Source organism: Notamacropus eugenii, chromosome 1 (genome assembly GCF_028372415.1).
Source record: "Notamacropus eugenii isolate mMacEug1 chromosome 1, mMacEug1.pri_v2, whole genome shotgun sequence".
Classification (NCBI taxonomy): Eukaryota; Metazoa; Chordata; class Mammalia; order Diprotodontia; family Macropodidae; genus Notamacropus; species Notamacropus eugenii.
Genome location: NC_092872.1, coordinates 433,533,329 through 433,556,583, shown reverse-complemented (window position 1 = coordinate 433,556,583; position 23,255 = coordinate 433,533,329). Strand labels below are relative to the sequence as shown.

At 37.1% G+C, this 23,255-nt stretch overlaps 1 pseudogene; it reads left to right on the top strand.

Moving 5' to 3' along the window:
- The first annotated feature begins 5,631 nt into the window (after nt 1-5,631).
- Nucleotides 5,632-23,255, top strand: part of LOC140518146 (signal-regulatory protein beta-1-like) — a 51,189-nt pseudogene continuing 33,565 nt past the window's right edge.

Sequence of the window (23,255 nt, the reverse complement as noted above, 5' to 3'; positions counted from 1 at the left end):
GTATTGATTTTGTCTTATTCTTAAGTAAATATTTTATGTGTAAGAATTAATAGTGTCATCAATGTGATTTTACTGATTTTGTATGTATTTCAAGCACAGTGGTGGAAGCACATAAGCTACAGTGATGAACAGGAGAGTACATTCCCCACCTCTACCATGCAACAGGATTACCTCTAGAACCTTGAGAGGATTTGAGTTGAAGCTGCACAATGGTGGCACTTCTTTGGGAACCCAGATTTGCCAGCATGTCAGTAGAATGGGGAGAATAAGGTTGCCCAGAAACGGAGGAGGCCACACCCTGTGTGAGGGATTTTGCTATGGGATTCACCCCCTTACTTGGTTAATGTATGCACAATTCTGAAAGATACATATATTTGAGATGGTCTAGCACTTTATCACGCTTCAGCCATTTCAGAAAATCTGGAATTGCAGTAATGATATCAGGAGAAAGCTGAATTCAAATTAGAAAGCATTCAGAGAAGCAAAAAAGGGGAATTATATCAAACTTAAAGGAATCATTGACAATCAGAGGACATCAATATAAACGCTAAGATAATTTTTTCCCTGAATATTTGTGTTAATAAGAAATGAAGAAAAAAATAGAGTGGATATTATACTTAACAAAACTAGCAAATGGAGAAATTAATGAAGCAAAATCAAATACAAAACCAAAAAAATCAATATAAAATCTGACATTAGCAATGAAATAATAACAATTTAGTAAATAAGATGCTATTTTAAAAATACCAATAAAATTGATTAATTATTAGCAAATTTAATAAAAGGAGTGAAAAAATTAAATGACAAAATACAAAAAGGAAGATCATAATAGATGCAGAAGAAATGAATAGAATTACACTATATAAATTTTTTAAAAATTGAAAACAGGATTCTATGTAATGCTTTCTATCAGGCACATATGAATTTGATCATTAAATCTGTCAAGGTTAAGGTAGAATAAAGGAACTATAGGCTACTAGAATTAATGAAAATCAAAGCAAATAAATAGAATTAAGGCAATTACATGGTACAGATGAAAATGCTCTTACTCTAAAGTCAGCAGACCTAGGTTCAAATCCTACCTGCCTCTTACCCTTATTACCTAGATGACCTAGGGAAGTCACTTATCCTTTCTGGCTTCAGTTTTCTCATATATGTAATAACAGGGTTAGACTACGGTCTCTGAGCTCCTTCTAAGCACTACATCTGTGAGCTTAGTATACAGTAACATGTTTTCAAATACTTATCATGATCAAGTAGGATTTATTCTAGATATGCAAGGCTCATTCAAGGTTAGGGAAATGATCAGTATATGTCAAATTATTTTCCCTTCAAATGATAAAAGTGTTATTCAAAGCCAATAGCTGTCATATATACAGAAGAAACATACTAATAATATGTATGCACTTATATAGCTTTAAGATTTATAAAATACTTTAGAAAACTTATTTTATCCTCATAACAACTTGGGGGTTAAGTACTGTTATTATTACTATTTTGCAAATAAGGAGGCAGATAGAAGTTCAATGATTTGTTCACACAGGTACTAAGTATCTGAGGCTGGATTTGAACTCAGGCCTTCCTGACCTGTGGTCCAACATTCTATCCACTGCAACACTAAGAGCATTCATACTAAAAATGTTCTGACCATTATAATATAGCATTCACTTAAAAATACTAAGTAATAAGACATGACAGAAATTAAAGAAATATGCATAGGGAAAAAAGTTAAAATACATCCATTTTTAGATGATGGGATGGATTATTTAGAAAATTTAAGAAAGACAAAAAATGAGAAAAATAGATTTAGGAATGCAGAGAAATACACATCTATAAAACTAAACATTTCCGTATATATTTGACAAAAGTGAAAATACATTCATTTACAGCTATTGATAAGATATATTAAATAGTTGGGACTTAATTACTAACACACATAAGACCTGAAAGTTGAAAAAATTAGAGGATTATTCAATGTTCATGGCTGAGTAGAACCATGTAAACGTAGTAAATATGACCATATTACCCGAATGAACTTATAAATTTAATGGAATACTAATAAAATATTTCTTTAGAAAATTAGAGATACAATAAAATGTACATGAAAATACAGGGGAATAAATATTAAGAATTATGAAGTGACAATTTTTCAACTAGAGGAAGGGGAAGTTAAGGGATTATTGTTCAATAAAAGTAAGATCATAAAACACTGGTGGAGGGATTTGTCATTCAGTTTTTTAAAACTTTGTGTATGTAGGAATACAGATGATTTATATGGACTTACTTTATAAATATTTCTTGTAAAAATATTATATCCACAACCAATGAGGAAATGACACAAATTTATAGGAGTAAATTTATTCTCTGACCAATAATGGATCAAAGGACTTTAATGGGCACCTCAAAATAAAAAATACAAATAATCAATAACCAAATTGAGATATTATTTTATAGTCTCTTAACCTGGCAGATATAATTAGAGAAAGTCAAACTCTTATGCTATTGGTGGAGCTATTAATTTCTATAATCTTTTGAGAAAGAAATATGGTATCATTCAAAAAGAATTATAAAGCTCTGTCCCTTTGGCTCAGTGATCTCACCACAAGGAATATGCACCAAAGATATTATGGGGGATGAGGGAGAAGGTCTGTATATACAAAAATATTCATAGCAACATCACTTATAATAGTAAAGCTATATTAAACTTTTAAAAATAACTTACTGTACTTTTCTAAATATAGGTCACTCCTAAACATAGGAAAAATTCTAAAAATTAGTTTTCTTTGAAAGCAGAAATAGCTATAAGCATATATTTTTAAGTGGATAGAGCATTAGGCTTGAAGTCAGGAAGACTCATCTTTCTGAGTTCAAACATGGTCTGACACTATTTGTGTGATCCTTGGCAAGTCACTTAACCCTGTTTGCCTCCATTTCCTCATCTGTAAAATGAGCTAGAGAAGAAAATAACAAACCACTCCAGTTCTTAATAACAGAGGCCACTTGGAGACTTTAAAAAGTTGTTCTAATTTTATTAATGACCAGCAATAAGAAACTCTATTTTTTTAAAACTTTCCAAATCAGCAGAGGAAAAAATCTCTGTGGATCCAGCCATTGCCTCTGGATATTAGCAAGTTGTTATTTGAAATGTGTGCATGTCTGGGGTCAATCTCCAGAGAGGGAAGGAAGGAGGAGCTATGCCTAGAAAGAAGATCTTACCCAAAGCCAAGCACCTGGGAAGACTTGGATCTTCCTGATCCTAGGAAGGGATGTGAGTTCTCCTCAGTCAGCTGTCTTCCACAAAGACCCCTGCAAGTTCCATATAGACAAGGGGAAACACATATGATTTTTAGTCCTGTAGGTCCCAGATATCTGATTCTGGTTCTTGAAAATAGGAAATAATCCATGAGTGACTAGCCCTGTTTGCAGCTAGAGGCTAGATGAGAGACCCTAGAGTTAACACTGTTTTTTCTTAGAGACAGATGAGGAAAAGTGGATGGTTAATGTGCTGCCACAAGGAACCAGTCTATAGTAGAGAAACTCTTTTGCCTCCAGGCATATATACAAGTTATTTGCAGGGCAGGATAAAAGACAGATTCAAATTGGTACATGCTTTTTGGATGCACCAGATGAATCTACCAGTCACATTTGATTGCTACTGATGTACCTCCCTTTGCTCTAACTTTTCTTTGGGAAAGTAGCAGGGGAGAAATGAGACCAAAGCTGACAAATCTGTATCAATATATTATAGTCAACTGTGTTTTTTCATATTCCCCAACTGGACTCTAAGCATGATGAGGGTATTGATTATTACTTATGCAAGGAATGCAGTGATTTTGGTTCTGAAGCCAATAATCTGAAATAGATTCAAGGTTGTTAGCTTCACTAGTTGCCTCTGACCAGTTTTGGTCTTGTTCCTAAGTTAATTGCATTGCAGATCAGGGATGAAAAAGTCTCCTCATCCCAGCTCTACCCAGCTCCTTTCTAATTTTGCTATGTAGATTCCCTGGGATGATTCAAAAGGAATCAAGGGTATAATAAGGGTTAAAAGAAATGTTGAACCATAGTTCAAGTGAGATTTTAAACTGAGGGTCCATTATAAGCATCAGAGAAAGGAATTTAAAAGAGAGACTTAAAATACCTAAAAGACTTTCAAGTTAGCTGGAATGTGAGTCACCAACACACAAAAAGACCAAAAAACAAACAAAAAGCCCTAAAGATAGCTCTGGGACTGTAGCCTAAAGAGCTAAGAGAGGAAGAAGGAAAAGGAGGGAAGGAGGAAAGCTGTTGTTGTGTTGTTGTGTTCTCAAAGAGGACCATGACATCAAGATGATGACATGACTTGCATTTGACTTTGATTTGAGTGAGGGAGGGCTGTGCAAGGTCACCAGCCTCACTTTCTTCTCCTGAGCCATCTGGGTCCAGTGACCAGATATTCTTCAGGACAACCCAGGATGCAATGCAAGACCCTGGTTCTTTCAGGCTAAGGTCTTATCACATTCTCTAGGCTTCTTTAGGTTACTCAAGGGATGGCCCCTTTAAAAAATTAAACTGGGAGTGGAAGATCAAAGCACCTGGAAGTTGAAGACCTGTAGATGAGCACCAGAGAGCATCAAAAGCTCATCATAGCCACAATACAGTTGAAGACCAGCAGATGGCATCAGAGAGCAACAGCAGCAGCAGTGCTGTTTCTAGTCTGCAGAGAACTGTTCTGTCTCTAGAGATGTGCTTCCCTCACTGTGCATGATCCCTGCTCATTCAGTCTGTCCATACATGTTCCCTGGGCCACATAGGCTCTTGATATTTATGCCCCCCATGTGTGTTACCTGGATGTACATACTCCTTGTGTGTGTTCTCTGGTCTTTTTCCCACCAGGGTCCTACTCTTCTCCCCACTCCAATACAGGCAGGGCTTCAAGAGCAAGAAGGAGACCATTTGGGACAGGAAGAGATAGGGGACTTAGGTGGGAGACATAAAGGAAGAAGGGAAGGAGGAGAAGGAGGTGGGGAGGAAGAGAAGTGAGAAAGAAAAAGGACCTAGTCCTGCAGGGGGTAGGATAGTGGTATCAAGCATACAGTGACCCACAATGCCCCTGAGATTAGGCCAAACAAGATTAAAATATAATTGGGGAATATTTAACAAAATTAAAAAAATACAATGAAACATATTAACATGTGCTTTTCTAAGTCATTATCAGTCCTTAAGGGTTCTTATTATGACACCTATTATGCCCTTCCCCCCCCTCCCCCCCCCCCCCCCCCCCCCCCCGCAAGATAACAGCATTCCCTTTCAACCTCCCCTTTAAGCCAGCTTGGACTAAGAAAGACAACATTTTTGAGTGAGGTGAGTTTAGGTGAATACTAACCATTACAAAAACCAATACAACATAAAATCAATTACATTGCAAAGTCAATACAGTACAAATAAGAGGTAAGATTAATTTTTTATCTCTTCACAAGCCTACAGATCCCATATCTGTGGCAGAGAGAGAGACAGTTACCCTGAACTGCATAGTGCCTGGGGTTGGACCAGCAGGATGAGTGAAATGGTTCAAGGCCCCAGAGTCAGGGACTTTACAATTTCAGAGAAGATACCTACCCTCAGATAAAGGCAGCAGCTCCAGTTACCAGCAACATGGACCATTCTATCAGCACCAACCATCCAGACAACACAGGCACCCATTACTGTGTGAAGTTTAGAAAGGGGAATCTTGACACAGAATTTAAATCTATTCAGGATACCATCTTGTCTTTGAGGGGTAAGTACAGAGTCCTGGGACTCCTGTCTATGTCCTCTTTTTGAGAGGAATCCTAGGTCCAGTACTTTGGCCAGAGAGGCCTCTCTTGAAGAATAAAAGTTTTACTGGCAAAGAATGAGCCTCCAAATGATATTAAACAATGTGCATATTAGTGGGAACATTTGGGCTATTAGCATGACTTCACCCAGTGATATTTAGCAGCTTGTGAGAAGGAGAAATGGAGAAGGCAAATGTTGATGGTCTAGGGTTCAGATTTGGCAAAGTGCAAGTGGCAGTGGAATGTGGGTGCAAGAAATTATAAAATCACGACTGTAAAGAGAAGAAAATGAGGCCTGAGCATGGTGAAGGACTGTCACAACAAGGTGGGACAAGACACAAAGACAGGTGATTATGGTCAGAGAAGAGAAAATCAGAGTTCAAAATCATGAAGGTGGCATGATGACGGTGTAATTTATAGTACGACCCTGCAGCTGACCTGGTACACCAAATCTGCAGGTCATGGAAATTTCAGAAATTGGTTAACTGGGCGCTATAAATTAGGAGGGGACACTATATATATGGATGTTCCCAATTATGAATGCAAAAATTACAATGGAGAAAAAGACTTCAAGGCAGATGCTAAAGTTCAGAAAGGAAGGAGAATAATTTAGAAGTCAGTGTGCCACAAGATGTGAAATGTGATATAGACCTTTGAATTGAACCTAAAGGGAAGAAGGTTACAGAGAGAATATTCAGAAGTGGCAGTGAAAAACAAAGAGTATTCCAACATTTTCTGGCTGACTCTACCAAGGGGTATGAAAGAATCAGTTAACAGCACTGGAGAGGGTGGCTAGGGATGCCGTGTTTTTTGGAAACATGCAGGTTTTCATGTATTCAAGAGAATATAGCATATGACAAGAAGAAATACAGGTTGAATAAAAGGTCTGTTAGTGGCATAATGCATAGAATGCTGTAGTTAGAAGTTAGAAAACCTGGGTTCCAATCTTGCCTCTGATATGTACTGGCTGTGTGATTCTGGCCAAATCACTTAACATCTCCAAGTTTCAGTTTCCTCATATGTAAAATAAAGAGGTTAAATTGGCTCCCCAGGTCTCTTCCAGCTTTAAATCTGTAATCTAATGGAATTTTGAGGGGGTTCAGTGGAAAGGGAGGGTGGAGGAGGAAACTGACTAAATAGTGGAGAATTAGAAGGCACTAGACATGGTGCTATCAAGACAGCAACATCATAAAAATAGAATTTACTCTACCTTAATAGGAATATTATTGTTTACTAACTTGAAAATCACTTCCGAATTATCTATTTGTGTATAGTCAAATCAACCAATTGACTTATGGATCAAAATTTATATCAATTTAAAAGAAAGAAGAGATGAGGAAAAGACATTGTGGGCAATTATAGTAGTTCCAAATTGACAATTCAAGTCAGTTATTGACTCTGAAAAATGGGAACTAGACAGAGACATTGAATATATCATCTTTCTCCTGAAAGTTTAAGCATATAAAGCAGTATTCACAATGCGGTGACCAAAAGAACCCAGAAACTGCCTCAGCTGGCAAATACTTGATTTCCTTGCCAAGTAGAAATTTGTGGTAACCAAGGGTTTCAAAAGATTATGAAGGAAGGGGTAGAAGATTAAGATAAGTTTTATTTCATAAAACAATGAAAAGCAGTAGAAAAGAAAATTAGTCTGCAGAAAGATTGGCATTTGAGTCAGTCAGGTCATCTCCAAAGCATTTAGAAATCAAAATGGCAGAAAGACACTGAATAGACTCAAAGTAGAACAGATTTGTCATAAATGGCAGAGCAGATGTTGGAACCTTTGGGGAATCTTGTGATGACCTCTTCTCAGGAAAAAGAAAATGTTTTTAAATAATTGAAGGAAATACTAAACTTTAGTTTGTGGTTAGTGAAAATATAGATGTAATTTTATTTTCCCATTCAAGTTCATGAATCCCCTGAAATCTATCCATGAACTCTTTGGGGATCTCTGGACCCCAGGGTAAGAATCAGTTGTTCCACAGACATCTTATCATTGTTGACAATACTGTAGAAATGCCACATTGACCCTCTTAAAACCTCAGGCACCTAATATGTTTTATTATAAAACTAAAATGTCACCTAAGTGTTAACTTAAAGAGTTGATGAGAGGTGGAGCCAAGATGGCAGAGTAGAAAGACACATATACTCTAGCACTTCCTCCACAGCCCACAAAATACCTATAAAAACTACTCTCAACAAATTCTAGAGGAGCAGAAGCTGCAGAACAGAATGAAAGAGGTTTCCAGCCAAAGGTAACCTGGAAGGCTGACAGGAAAGGTCTTTCTCACGGGATGCTCTCACAGAATGCTGAGCAGAGTAGAGCCCAGCCCTAGCTGTATGGCACTGGGAGGAAAGGACCAGAACAGGCCTCGGGAGCAGAATCCCCAGCAGGGAGGGTCCCAGATCCCTCAACCCAAAAGTGACCAAGAAAGCTCCAAAAGTCTGTGTGGGAGGACTTTCACAGCTGGGCAAGAGGGGAACAGGGTTCCCACAGTAGCAGTGGCAGCAGCAGCAGCAGGTGACAGGTGGCTATGTGGGTGACAGGTGGCTATGCAAAAGCAGCCTGAATCCATCATCCAGAAATCTCAGCTTAAAACCTCAGGCAGAATTGAGCAGCTGATCTGAACTTCAGCCTTGTACTGGGGAGAGGAGAAGCACTAGGACCCTCTTCTTGACAAAGGATTCAGAAGTCAAGTACCTGACTGGGAAAATGCTCAAAAAAGGGAAAAAAAGACCATAGAAGGTTATTTTCTTGGTGAACAAGTGTCTCCTTCCATTCTTTTGGATGAGGAAGAACAAGGCATACTGTCAGAGGAAGTCAAGGCTTCTACATCCAGTATCTCCAAAATGAATATGAAATGGATTCAAGTCATAGAAGAGTTTGAAAAGCATGTCAGCAGCCTACTAAAGGAGAACCAAAAAATGCTGAGGAAAATAACACCTTTACAAAGAGGCTAATTCAATTGGAAAAAGAGGTTCAAAAAGCCAATGAGGAGAAGGAGGCATTAAAAAGAGGAATTAGCCAAATGGAAGAGAAGGTTCAAAAGCTCACTGAACACAATAGTTCTTTAAAAAAGAGAATCGAGTTTAGGGAAGCTAATGACTATGACATAAACCAAACAGTTAGAAAACAAAACCAAAAGTTTGAAAAAATAGAAGATAATGTGAAACATCTCATAGGAAAAACAACTGACCTGGAGAATAAATCTAGGAGAGACAATTTAAAAATTATGGGACTACCTGAAAGTCATGATCAAGAAAAGAGCCTAGACATTACCTTTCATGAAATTATCAAGGAATACTGCCCTGACATTCTAGAACCAGAAGACAAAATAAATGTTGAAAGAATCCACCAATCACCTCCTGAAAGAGACCTGAAAAACTAAACTCCTAGGAATATTGTGGCCAAATTTCAGAGTTCCCAGGTCAAGGAGAAAATATTGCAAGCAGCTAGAAAGAAACAACTCAAGTATTGTGGAAATACAATCAGGATAACACAGGATCTGGCAGCTTCTACATTAAGGGATTGAAGGGTTTGGAATAAGATATTCCAGAAGTCAAAGGAACTGGGATTAAAACCAAGAATCACCTACCCAGCAAAACTGAGTATAGTACTCAAGGGAATAAATGGTCATTCAATGATATAGAGGACTTTCAAGCATTCTTGATGAAAAAAACAGAACTGAGGAGAAAATTTGACTTTTAAACAGAAGAATCTAGAGAAACATGAAAAGGTGAACAGGAAAGAGTAATCATAAGGGACTTTCTAAAGCTGAACTGTTTGCATTCGTACATGGAAAGATGATATTTGTAACTCTTGAAACTTTTCTCAGTATTTGGGTAGGTGGAGGGATTACATACACACACACACACACACACAGAGTACAGGTTGGGTTGAGTCAGAAGAGATGATATCCATAAAAATAAAATAAAATAAAAATTAAGGAGTGAGGGAGGAAAATACGGCAAGGAGAGAGGGAGAAATGGAATGGGGCAGGCTATAACTCATAAAAGATAAGAAAAATCTTGTACAATGGAGGAGAAAAGGGAGAAGATGAGAGGGGAAAAGTGAAGCTTACTCTCCTCACATATGATTTAAGGAGGGAATGACATGCTCACTAAATTTGGTATGAAAATCTATCTTACACTAAAGGAAAATAGGGGAGGAGGGACAAGTGGGATAAAGGGGATGATAGAAGGGAGGACAAATGGGAGGAGGGAGTAACTAGAAGTAAACACTTTTGGGAAGGGACAAGGTCAAATGAGAGAATAAAAAAAGCTGGGGGACAGGGTAGGATAGAGGGCAACAGAGTTAGTATTACACAACATGACCATTATGGAAGTCTTTTGCAAAATGACACATATATAGCCTGTATTGAATTGCCTGCCTTCTCAGTGGGGATGGGGAGGGAGGGAGGGAGGGAGAGAAGTTGAAATTCAAAGTTTTAGAAATGGATGTTGAGAACTATTATTGCATATAACTGGGAAATAAGAAATACAGGTAATGGGGTATAGAAATTCATCCTGCCCTACAAGAAAAGAGAAAAGATAGGGATAAAGGAAGGGTGGGGTGTGACAGAAGGGAGGGTACATTGAGGGAAGGGGTAATCAGAATGCAAAGTATTGTGAGGTGGGGAGAGGGGAGAAGTGGGGAGAAAATTGGAACTCAAAATTTTGTGGAAATGAATATCAAAATCTAACAACAAATAAATAAATAAACAAATGAATGAATGAATGAATAAATAAATAAATAAAGAGTTGATGCCAGGAGGAGCAACTGGACCAGATCAAATTTGATACAGTGAAAATGTCAGAGGCATCACAATTTGGTGTGTGCTCTGGGATTATTTTTTTTTTAACATATTTTAGAAATATTTTATTTCTGAAACATAGGGAGGTAAAATATTATCAGAGTTTCACAAGGGACATCTCCAGTTCTCATCAACCCATTTCTTGTCCATGCATGATGCATATGTGGCCTGAGTCATCTTACTAATTGATCTGACCATATCACTACCATGCGCAGAAATCTTTAGTGGCCCTCTATTACCTATATAAGTCCAAATTAATCCTAGAGTTTAAGCCCTGCACAATCTAATTCCAAACTTTTTTCAGCTTTATTTCATATAATTCTCATCTACTCTGTGCTTAGGCCAACACAATCCATCCCACATCCTGGGTCTTTCTTGCTACCAAGATTTGCTCAGGCTCTCTACTTCAGATGGAATGCTCTCCCTCTGCCCTAATTTTTATTTAATGATAATATATCTATCCTTCAAAGACCAACTAAAACGTCACATGAAAACCATGATATACATTGGAAGAGACCTCTGTAGTTGTTGGGCGGTTGGCACTATAATCCAAACCATGACTAAGAAAGAATCTTGTCTTCACAATATACTTGATGGAAAATTTGCAATAAGGGTGAGCCCACTAGCCCCCACCCTGCTTTTGTTGTCACAGGTACAGATTCGAGAAGTGGACAAGAAGGAAGTAAGAGCAGGCAACCTTCTAACCTGCCTAAACCTGTCACTTTGTGGCTTTTAGACCTTGCCGCTACTTCTACCCTCAGAGGCCTGTTGGAACAAGTCATTCTGTTGCACTTGACTGAAAAGAGGAAGTTCTTCAGATCCTCCCAAGTTGAAGCCATGCCTCTTATCTTAAACTTTTTTGTTCTTTTCTTAAGGACTTTTGGAGAGCTCTGAACACTGGGGAACTTTTCCTTACACTGAGCTCAAACTTACCTGTCTGAAACCTCACTCCCCTCTGCTCCAATTTCTGCCCTCTGGGGCCAAGCAGACTTGTCTAACCCCTCTTCCATAGGACAGCTCCTCAAGGATTGAAGGCAGATATTCTATTCCATTACACTTCCAAACCTCACCACCTAATTTTCTCTTCTTGGACTAAACATTTCTAGCTCCTTGACATGTTTTAGACACCCCTCACCTTTTTATGGCATCAGTGCCTTTCCTAAAACAGGACACCCAGAATGAGTGGTAAATGAGATATATGATCAGAGCAGATTACAGGAGAACTAGCACCTCCTGGTTCTGGGTTCAACCCAGTCTTCTAGTCTATGGATATCTTTGTAGTTCCTGGATGTCCTCATCTTAGTTAGCTGTCCCTCCCAGCTTTTTGTCAGCATCTGAGTAAATAAACTTGACACTTATTAAATTTAAAATGTTGGACAGCATCAGAGATAATGACTTACCTATGGTCATACAGATAGGGTCACATCAAGACTTAAATAGAGGTCTTTTGACTCCTAGACTTCCTAAAGCAACCTGTGGAAATCAGTATCCCAGTTCACAATTCAATGAGAAACAAAATAAATGGAGGAGTAGAAGAGAGAACTAAAAATCTGTCAACAGGCAGAAGGATACATATACCCAGTTTTCTTCTCCTTCTCTATTATGACATTGAGAATAGAGCATCACTTCCCCCAAAACTTCCTATTAATTCTACCTTAGAACCCAGTTCCCTCCATCTTGATGAGAAAAACATCCAAAAATAATAGTTCCCTTTGTGGTTTACTTTGCCTCTTGAAGAAGATCTTTAAAACAAACCAAGTACATATTAATTGCTACTTTTAGTGAAGAGAGCTCCATCAGACAACTGGAGTCCTCTATTATTATGGCTATATATTCCCTGCAGTCCAGGATAATGATCCATATCCAGAACCCCTCATCTGTTTCATCTGACTGTCCATGTGATCTGTAGCACACTCTGATGATATCATTTCTGTTTCTACCTCTATTGATTTTTCAACTAATCTCCATAACATAATTTCCTCTGGTTTTTCTATTTCCTTACCTATGTTCTTAATATATTCTGTAGTAGTCCCCAAGTCCTAAATTTAGATTGACTGAATTTAACCTTTTAGGATTATCCCGAAACTATTCTCTTTGGTTCATGTAGCCATCCAGAAATTCCTCCTAGAACCTAAGAGTTTGGCTCCTTTTGTCCCTATCCAGTCTTCCTTTGGGACTATCAGAATACGTGTTGTTTTTAGGTCTCTGTGCATGTGGATTTAAAAAAAAAACCCTCAGTTTCCATAAAGCACTCATCTAACACTGTATATATTGGATTCAAGACAGCCTTAATTTCAAATCATACAAGAAAAAAATGCAAAAAACCTAAAAGACTCACAGTGTCCCATTAATAATCTAAACAATTATTCTTTCTTCTTTAGTGGGATCCATTTCCCTCCCAGACAACTAGTCAGCCCTCCAAACTCTTAGTCCCTACTTGTAATTTGGACTCCTTCATTAGGAGAAAGCATTTGGGGTAGATCAAAAGTCAGCTCGTTTCCTAGAACTAAAGAGTACAAGTAACTTCATGTAGTAGAGGATCACATATGGTTCTGCCTTCTTTCCCAGGACATCAGTGCTATCCAAATTCTCCCCTACCCTTCCTAAGAGGCTGAGTCCAATACTCATGAATAGTACTCCCTCAAATATCTCTTCCCTTTTTCTTGGAGGCTGACTTTGGAACCCTCCCCACTTTACCACTGTAGAGGCCCTGAGTTTTACTATTAGTCCTTATCTTGGAATAAGGAAGAGTTTCTGAGTCAACAAAAATTAATAAAGAGAGAAAACACAAAATGTCTGGTCTACAGGGACCTCCACCTCTTACTGTATCTGTGATTTTCCATTGTGCAAGGGTCCAGTCTGGGAATGCCATAATTTTCAAATTCATCATAACTGGAATTATCTCTAGAGACCTTCATACCTCTTGGATTAAACACAGTGATCAGATTCTTGCTAGCTTGACTTCTGCTCTATATGAAAGAAGACAGTGATTCCTACTATGTGAACTGTCACAAGAAAACAATCAAAATAAATAGAATTACATGACACATTTAGGACATGTTTTGGGCTGTATTAATAGAAGCATAATATTCAGAACAAGAAAGGAAGTATTTTTAGGATCTTCTGCCCTAGTCAGATGAAGTATTGTTTCAACTCTATGTAACAAAATATTTTAAAATTTAATTTCTTTTCAATTTTCATGCCACTTCTGAAACCCCAATTAAGAGAGGAAAAGAAAGAAAATCTTCATAACAAATATGCAAAGTCAACTAAAACCTGTATCACCTCTCTGACAAGAGGTATGTAACATCTTTCATCATGGTTCTTCTGGAATCATGGTCAGTCATTGAATTGTTCAGAGTTCTTGAAGTTTTCAAAGTTTTCCTTCTTATAATGCTGTTTCTGTATAGATTGTTCTTCTGATTCTTCTAACTTTAATCTGCATCAGCCCATAGAAGTCTTCCCAGGGTTTTCTAAAACCATTCCTTTCAGCATTTCTCTTTTTCACACAGTTTTAAATTTAGTCCATATCACTAACATAGTCTCCATCACGTTTGTAAGTTTAACCGATGAACAAAACAACAAATCCAGCTCTAGTTGGTAGTGTATGCCAATTTTTGAAGTGGAATTTTCACCTGAAAATTTAATAACTTACTTTCTTTTTTTAAAAATTTAATTAGTTTATTTGTTTTCAGTTTTCAACAATCACTTCCATAAGTTTTAAATTTTCTCCTCCCTCCTCTATCCTCCTTCCTTGAGACAGTGTGCAATTTTATATGGGTTCTACACATACATTTTTATTAAACACATTTTCACATTAGTCATGTTTGCATAGGAGAATTAAAATGAATGGGAGAAGCCATGAGAAAAAAACAAAACAAAACATAACATAACACAAGAGAAAACAGTCTACTTCATTCTGAGTTTCAGTTTCATAGTTCTTTTTCTGGATGTTGCTGGCATTTTACCTAAAACATTTGGGGATGTTTTAGGTCCTTGTATTGCTGTGAAGGGCTACATCTATCAGAAACAGTCCTTGCACACTGTGGCTGATACTGTGTATAATGTTCTCCTGGTTCTGCTCATTTCACTCAGCATCAGTTCTTAGAAGCCTTTCCAGGTTTTTCTGAAGTTTAACTGTTCATCATTTCTTATAGCACAATAGTATTTCATTACATTCATATACCACAACTTGCTCAGTCATTCCCCAATTGCTGAGCATTCCCTTGATTTCCAGTTCTTGACCACCACAAAAAGAGCTGCTGTAAATATTTTTGTACATGTGGGACCTTTTCCCATTTTTATGACCTCTTTTGGATACAGCCCTAGAAGCAATATGGCTGGGTCAAAGGGTATGCACATTTTTGTAACCCTTTCGACATAGTTCCAATTTGCTCTCCAGAATGGTTGGGTCAGCTCACAGCTCCACCAACAATGAATTAATATTCCAACTCTCCCACATCTTCTCCAACATTTATCATCTTCCTATTTTGTTAGATTAGTCAATCTGATAGGTGTGATGTGGTACCTCAGAGTTGTTTTGATTTGCATCTCTCCAATCAATAATGATTTACGGCATTTTTTCATACGAATATAGATAGCTTTCATCACTTTTTCTGAAAACTGCCTATTCATATCCTTTGACTATTTATTAATTGGGGAATGACTTGTATTCTTGTAAATTTGACTCAGTTCTCTATATGCTTTAGAAATGAGGCATTTCTCACAAACACTAGTTGTCAAAATTCTTTCCCAATTTTCTGCTTCTCTCCTAATATTGGTTGCACTGGGTTTGTTTGTGCAAAAACTTTTCAATTTAATGTAATCAAAATTATCCATTTTGCACTTCATAATGTTCTCCATCTCTCATCTGGTTATAAACTTCTCCATTCTTCATGATTCTGACAAATACACTATCTCTTGCTCCCCTAATTTGTTTATAGTATCAGCCTTTATACCTAGATCATGTACCCATTTACACTTTATTCTTGTGTATGGTGTTGGACATTGTTCTACGCCCAGTTTCTGCCACATTAGTATCTAGTTTTCCCAGCAGTTTTTGTCAAACAATGAGTTCTTATCCCAGAAGCTGGGGTCCTTGGGTTTATCAAACAGTAGACTGCTATATTCATTGACTACTATGTCTTAAGTACCTAACCTATTCCAGTGATCTACTTTTCTATTTCTTAGCCAGTACTAAGTGGTTTTGATGATTGATGCTTTGTAATACATTTTGAGATTTGGTGTGGCTGGGCCACCTTCTCTAGCATTTCTTTTCAGTAATTCCCTTGATAATTTGGGTCTTTTATTCTTCCAGATAAATTTTGATATTATTTTTTCTAGTTCTACCAAATAATTTTCTGGTAATCTGACTGGTATGGCACTGAATAAGTAAATTAATTTAGGTAGAATTGTCATTTTTATTATATTAGCTTGGTGTACCCATGAGCAACTGATCTTTTTTCCAGTTACTTAGATCTGATTTTATTTGTGTGAAAAGTGTTTTGTAACTGTCTTCATAAAGTCCCTGGGTTTGTTTTGGCAGGTAGACTCCCAAATGTTTTATAGTGTCTACCTTAGCTTTAAATGGAATTTCTCTTTCTATCTCTTGCTGTTGGGGTTTGTTAGTAATATATAGAAATGCAAATGATTTATTTGGGTTTATTTTTGTAACTTGCAACTTTGCCTAAGTTGTTCAAGTGGTTTTTTACTTGATACTCTAGGATTCTCTAAGTGTGTCATCATATCATCTGCAAAGAGCAATAACTTTGTTTCTTCTTTGCCTATTCTAATTCCTTCAATTTCTTTATCTTCTGTAATTGCTACAGCTAACATTTCTAGAACCAAATTGAATAACAGTGGTGATCATGGACTTCCTTGTTTCACCCCTGATCTTACTGGAAATGCATCTATCTTGTCCCCATTACACATAATACTTGCTGATGTTTTTATGTAGATACTACTTATTATTTTAAGGAAGGCTTCATTTATTCCTATGCTCTCCAGTGTTTTCAATAGCAATGGGTGCTGTATTTTGTGGAAAACTTTTTCTGAATCTATTGAGATAATCATATGGTTTCTGTTAGTTTTGTTGCTGATAGTTTTCCTAATATTGAAACAGCCTTGCATTCCTGGTATAAATCCCACCTGATGTATTATTCTCATGATAGTTTGGTGTAATCTTTTTGTTAATATCTTATTAAAATTTTTGCATCTATATTTATTAGAGAAATTGATCTATAATTTTCTTTCTCTGTTTTGGCTTTTCTCAGTTTAGGTATCAGAACCATATTTCTATCATAAAAAGAATTTGGTAGGACTCTTTCTTCCCTAGTTTTCCCAAATAGTCTATACAGTATTAGAATTAACTGTTCTTTAAATGTTTGATAGAATTGCCTTGTAAATCCATCTGGCCCTGGAGATTTTTTCCTAAGGAGTCATTGATAGTCTGTTCAATTGCTTTTTCTGAGATGGGCTTAAGTATTTTTACTTCCTCTTCTGTTAATCTGGGCAATTTATATATTTTAAAAATATTCATCCATTTTATTTAGATTGTCAAATTTATGGGCATACCACTGGGCAAAGTAATTCCTAATTATCATTTCAGTTTCCTCGGCATTGAAGGTGAGTTCACCCTTTTCATTTTTGATATTGGTAATTTGATTTTCTTCTTTCTTTTTTAAATCAAATTGACCAAACATATATCATTTTTTTTCATAAAACCAACTCTTAGTTTTATTTATTAGTTCAATAGTTTTCTTAATTTCAATTTTATTAATCTCTTCTTTGCTTTTCATTATTTCTAGTTTGGTATTTTCTTCAGAATTTTCAATTTGTTCTTTTTCTAGATTTTTCAGTTGCATACCTACTTCAATGATTGCCTCTTTCTTTGTTTTATTCATGTAGGCATTCAATGATATAAAACTTCCCCTAAAAATATTTCTTTCTATCATTATTCAATTTTCTCCAGAGATCTATCACATATACCTTGTCCAGAGTTCTAGTTACCTCCTTAACTTCTTTCTTGTTTATTTTGAGGTTAGATTTATTAAGTTTAGAGAGGGGCAGGTTGAGGCCCCCCACTAGTTTAGTTTTGATGTCTAGTTTTTCCTGTAACTCCCTTAGCTTCTCCTCTAAGAATTTGGATGCAATACCAGTTGGTGCATATATGTTTATAATGATATTATTTCATTGTCTATGGTGTCTTTTAGCAGGATATAGCTTCCTTCCTTATTTCTTTATATCTATTTCTGCTTTTGCTTTGTCTCCAATTAGGATTTCTACTCCTGCTTTTTTTACATTAGCTAAAGCATAATATATTCTGCTCCAACCTTTCACCTTTATCCTGTGTGTATCCCCCTGTTTAAAATGTGTTTCTTGTAAACAACATATTGTAGGATTATGGTTTTTAATATATTTTGCTTTCCACCTCTATTTAATGGGAGAATTCACCCCATTCACATTCACAGTTATGATTACTGTGTCTTTCTCTCCATCCTATTTCCCTCTTTTTTATGCTTTTATTTCTCCCTTCTCCTTTCCCCTCCACAAAAGTTTTATTTCTAACCCCACCACCTCCCTCAGTCTTCCCTCCCTTCTACTAGCCCCCTACCTTTTATTCCCCTTTTCCCTTACTACTTCTTTCCTCCTTTTTAAATCCCCCTCCCTTTTCTTTCTCCTTTCCCCCTGTACTGCCTATAGGGTAAGTTAGATTTCTATACTTAGTATATTGTTCCGTCCTTGAACCAAACCAGATGAGAGTAAATCTCAAACAATGATCATCTCGCTCCCCTCTTTCCCTCTATTATAATGTTTTTGTGCCTCTGTAATGTAATTGACATTTTTCTGCTTCTTTTTCTCTTCTCCCGTTACAATCCCTTCACACCTTTTAATCACATTTTTTATCATCACACCATTTAATTTATACCCACTCCTTCTATCTATGTGTATTCTTATTAAATGCCATAGTAATTATATAATTCTCAGAATTAACAAGTATTGTTCTCCATATAGGGAAGTAAATAATTTGCCCATATTAAATAACAAGTTTTTTCCCCCCCTATTTACCTTTTTTTATGCCTCTCTTGAGTCTTGTATTTGAAAGGTCTTTTCGTCAGGAAGGTCTGGAAATTCCTTATTTCATAGAATGTCCATCTCCTAGCCTGAAATATTATGCCTAATTTTGCTGGGTAATTGATCTTTGGTTGTACTCCAAGCTCCTTTGCCTTATGGAATATCATATTCCAGTCCCTCTGATCTTTTAATGTAGAAGCTGCAAGGTCCTGTGTGATGCTGACTGTAGCTCCTCAATATGCAAATGGTTTCTTTTTGGCTGTTTGCACTATTTTCTCCTTCACTTGATAGTTCTGGAATTTGGCAACAATATTACTTAATGTTTTCAATTTGGGATCTCTTTCAGGAGGTGGCTGGTGGATTCTTTCAATGAATATTTTGCCCTCTGGATCTATGACCTCAGAGCAATCTTCCTTGATTTCTTGGAAGATATTATCCAGGCTCCTTTTTTCATCCTGGCTTTTCAGTAAACCGATAATTCTTAGATTTTCTCTCCTGCATCTATTTTCCAGGTCAATTGCTTTTCCAATGAGATATTTTACATTTTCTTTTATTTTTTCATTCTTTAGATTTTGTTTGACTAATTCCTGATGTTTCATAGAGTCATTAGCTTTTACTTGCCCAATTCTAATTTTTAATAAATTGTTTTCTTCAGTTAACTTTTGTACCTCCTTTTCTGTTTGTCACAATTGTTCCTGTTCAGGATTTATTTTCTCCAGTTAGGTTTTATACTTCCTTTTCCATTTGTCCAATTGTTCAAGTTAAGTGTTGTATCTTCTTATGCATTTGCTCAATTTTTCTTTTTAATTCTTCCATGAATTCTTTTTTCATATTTTTAAAATCATTGGCCAATTTTTCTTCTACCTCTCTAATTTGGCTTTTAAAACCTTTCTTGAGCTTTTCCAAGAGTACTCTTTGGGCTTGAGACCAGTTCATATTCCCTTTTGAGGTTTCAGATGTGAGTACAGTGTCAATGCTTTCCTCTTCTGAATTTATGTTTTGATCTTTGCCCCCATAATAAGATTCTATGGTCTTTGCTTTTCTGGTTTGCTTCTTGCTCAAGATGATTACCTTTTACCTGGCTTTTAAAGTGGACCTCTGCTTCTGGGGTACAGGGCACTGGCTCTGTCCCATGTTCTTGTGCTTAGAACTTGAGGCTTTGTGTGTTGTGGCTTCTGGTTCTTTCAGCTAGAGGCTAGAATGCTGCAGCTTACCTGGTGCTGAGCTGGCTGGTGTGTTTCAAGGCAGACACCAGGTGAAATCTTTCTGAGTTTCCTTGGGGTTACTCTGAAGCTCACTGTATGAGGTGTGGGAGAGGAGTGGTCTGGCTGTAGGAGGTCTCCTCCCCTGAGTTAGAGCACAGGCAGGCTCAGTGTCTGGTGAACCCCCATCTGTACTGGTGTCTGCTCGATTCCCCTGGCTTTGCTAAGGCATGCCTGGGGTCCTGGTGTTGGTGTTTATGGGCTCCACTCCCCTGGGGCTCAGGATCTCCTTCTGGTTCACTGAGATGGAGCTGTCTGGGATAGCTCCAGTCTTGTACTGGTCTTCTTCAGCCACAGCAAGAGAGATTCTTCTGGACGATCTCCCTAGCCTCCTGAGCTGAGAGACTGTTTACCCCTTCAGCTGATCCCACTATTACAGGATTTTTCCTGGGGCAATATTCTCTGGATTTTTCAAGGTCAACAAGGAGAGGGTCAGAGCACTTACAGTTTACTCTGCTATCTTGGCTCCTGGACATTCAAGTAGGTGACTTTCAAACATTTAATCTGTGGGCTGATAGTCTCAGGAATGGCTGCTGCTATTACCAGGGGTCCTGTGCTTCTGTCTCACTCTGTTCTGCTGGACTTCCTTCCTGTGCTGATATGTTTGAGAATCTTCACTGCTGTTTCTTATTTATTCTGTCCCAGAAGTTTCTGCTCTGCTCTGCTACGGTGGAGTCTGTGCTGGTACAGCCTGTGCACTCTGCACTCCCCCAGACCAGTGTAACTGATCCTTTCTGTTGACCTTCTAGATTGTCCTGGGCTAGAAATCTGCCACACTCTCTCCTGGTGGATTCTGCCACTTTAAAATTTGTTCAAATTCTCTTTTTAGAGGTTTCTGAAGGAATTTGTGGTAGGGCTCAGGTAAGTCCATGCTCTCACTTTGCCATCTTCTTGCTAGACCCCTTTCAGTATTTCTTATAACACAAAATTACTCCCTTACATTTGGGGCAGCTAAGTGGTACAGTGGATAGAGCACCAGTGCAGGAGTCAGGAGGACTGAGTTCAAATCCCCCCTCAGACACTTGACACTCACTAGCTATGTGACCTTGGGCAAGTCACTTAACCCCAATTGCCTCATCCTGGGTCATCTCCAGTCATTCTGATGAATAGATGGCTATGGAGGAGAACTGAGGCTGGTGACCTGCACAGCCCTCCCTCACTCAAAACAAAGTCAAGAGCAAGTTATGTCATTATTTCTCTGATGGCATGGTCTTCTTTGACAACGAAGGACAAACACACTCCATTACATTCATTACCATCATTTGCTCAGCCTTTCCCTTATTGATGAGAACCATCTTAAGTTCCTGTTCTTTGCTCCCACAAAAAAACCATTGTAAATGTTTTTGCATATATAGGTTCTCTTCTCTTTCTTTGATCTTTTTGGGAACCTCATGGTGTTATGACTGGGTCAGGAGATATGCCCAGTTAACAACTTGGGAGTTTGGTTCCATGTTGCTTTTCAGGATGGCTGTAGCCATAACTCAGAGCTCCACCAAGGTTCCAGGCACTACATTCCAAGAATGACATTGACAAACTGGGGTCTAGCTTCAATGGGAGGAGAACAAGCTGGATTTGGGTAAGGACAAGGTGGATACTGGAGTTTTACTATATAAAAGGCAATTGAAGAACTTGCTTATGTTTAGTAAGGATAAGAGCAGATGTAGAAGGACAAATGAGAGCTGCCTTCAGACATGTGAAGAGTGGTCTTGGGGAAGATGAATTAAACATGTACAGTTTGGCCTGCAGTGGCAGAATCATCTGTTCCTTCACCTTCTTTCTTCTGTATTGTATCCTCTGACTCCAGTTCAACACTAATCTGATTTACAGTCAGAAATCCCTTTTTTATTTTTATCTATCAAAACCAACACAAACTATCCCCTGATCCTGGCTGAGCAAGCAGTTAAAAAAAACTGAGTGAAATTGTGCTAAGGAATCTGCTTTCAACCATCTCTCCCTCTTATGTTCTTCAGATTTGCTAAAATCCTAAGAGTTTCAGAAGAGACAGAAAAGGCTGGTGACATTTGTTCCACTTTCTACCAACTCATGGCCTGATCTCCCTTTGTTTTTCATACTGGTTCCTTTAAATAAGCATACTTTTTTGTTCTGTATAAAGACACATAAAATGTAAATGAAGTTTATAGTATTTGTATATTTTTACTCTCAGACTCAGAAACCTCCAAAAATACAATCCCAGAAATCTAAGCAACAAAGGCATTGCCAAAGAAAGAATTCTGGGAAATTTGAGTTTATCATCTAGTTAGAAGCATTGTGAAGGTGAGGAGCCTGCAAGGTCAAGGCTACAAATGCATTTTCTATAGTAATTTCTATTTTTCAAACTTTTTTTTTTCTCACAATGGAGGTTATCAACATGAACCTGGTTGAAGTAATCAACCAGTGGGGGTTAAGAAAATAGGTTATGGCTTACTAAATGGTAGGTGATAATGACAATTCCTGGTTTAATTCATGTAGCTATAATAATAGCTAACATTTGTAGTTATATACTATTATAATTACTATACTATTATTATATAGTATAGCGCTTATGATGTGCCAGGAACTGTGCTAAGTACTTTTTAAAAATATATATTTTATCTTTAATTTAAAGAATGAAACAAACATGTCCATAATATAGCATAATAAAACAAGATGATTTCACATGAAACAGCAAATTTGTTATGTACAACTTTCTATTCCTTTTAAATATATAATAATGTTATCATGTAAATTTATTTTTTTCTTCTCTCTCCTGTCCTAGAGATGACTACTATTAGACACAAATAGGTGTGTGTGTGTGCATGTGTCTTTACATGAATACACAGACTCACATATAATTATTCTATACATCTTATTTAGCAGTTCTTTCTCTGAATGTAAGTAGCATCTTTGTTCATATGATCGTTATTTTTAACTTGGGTATTTATAATAGTCAAAATGACTTAGTCACTCAAAGTCATTCTTAAAACAATATTATTATTATTATTATTATATAAAATATGTTATATATTGTCATATAATATATCATATATATCTTAATACAATATTATTATTAAAACAAAATTGCTACTGTAACACAATATTCTCTTGGTTTTGCTCACTTCTCTTTTGGCTATTTTTTGCAAGTCTTTCCATGCCTTTCCAAGATCATTCAGTTCATCATTTCTTATAGCACAGTAGTATTTGATCACAATCATATATACCACAAATTGTTCAGCCATTCCCCAATTGATGAGGATTCCTGCAATTTCCAGCTCTTTGCCACCACTAAGAAAGCTGCTATAAAAATCCTGTTCACATTCAGTTATAATTACTGTTTA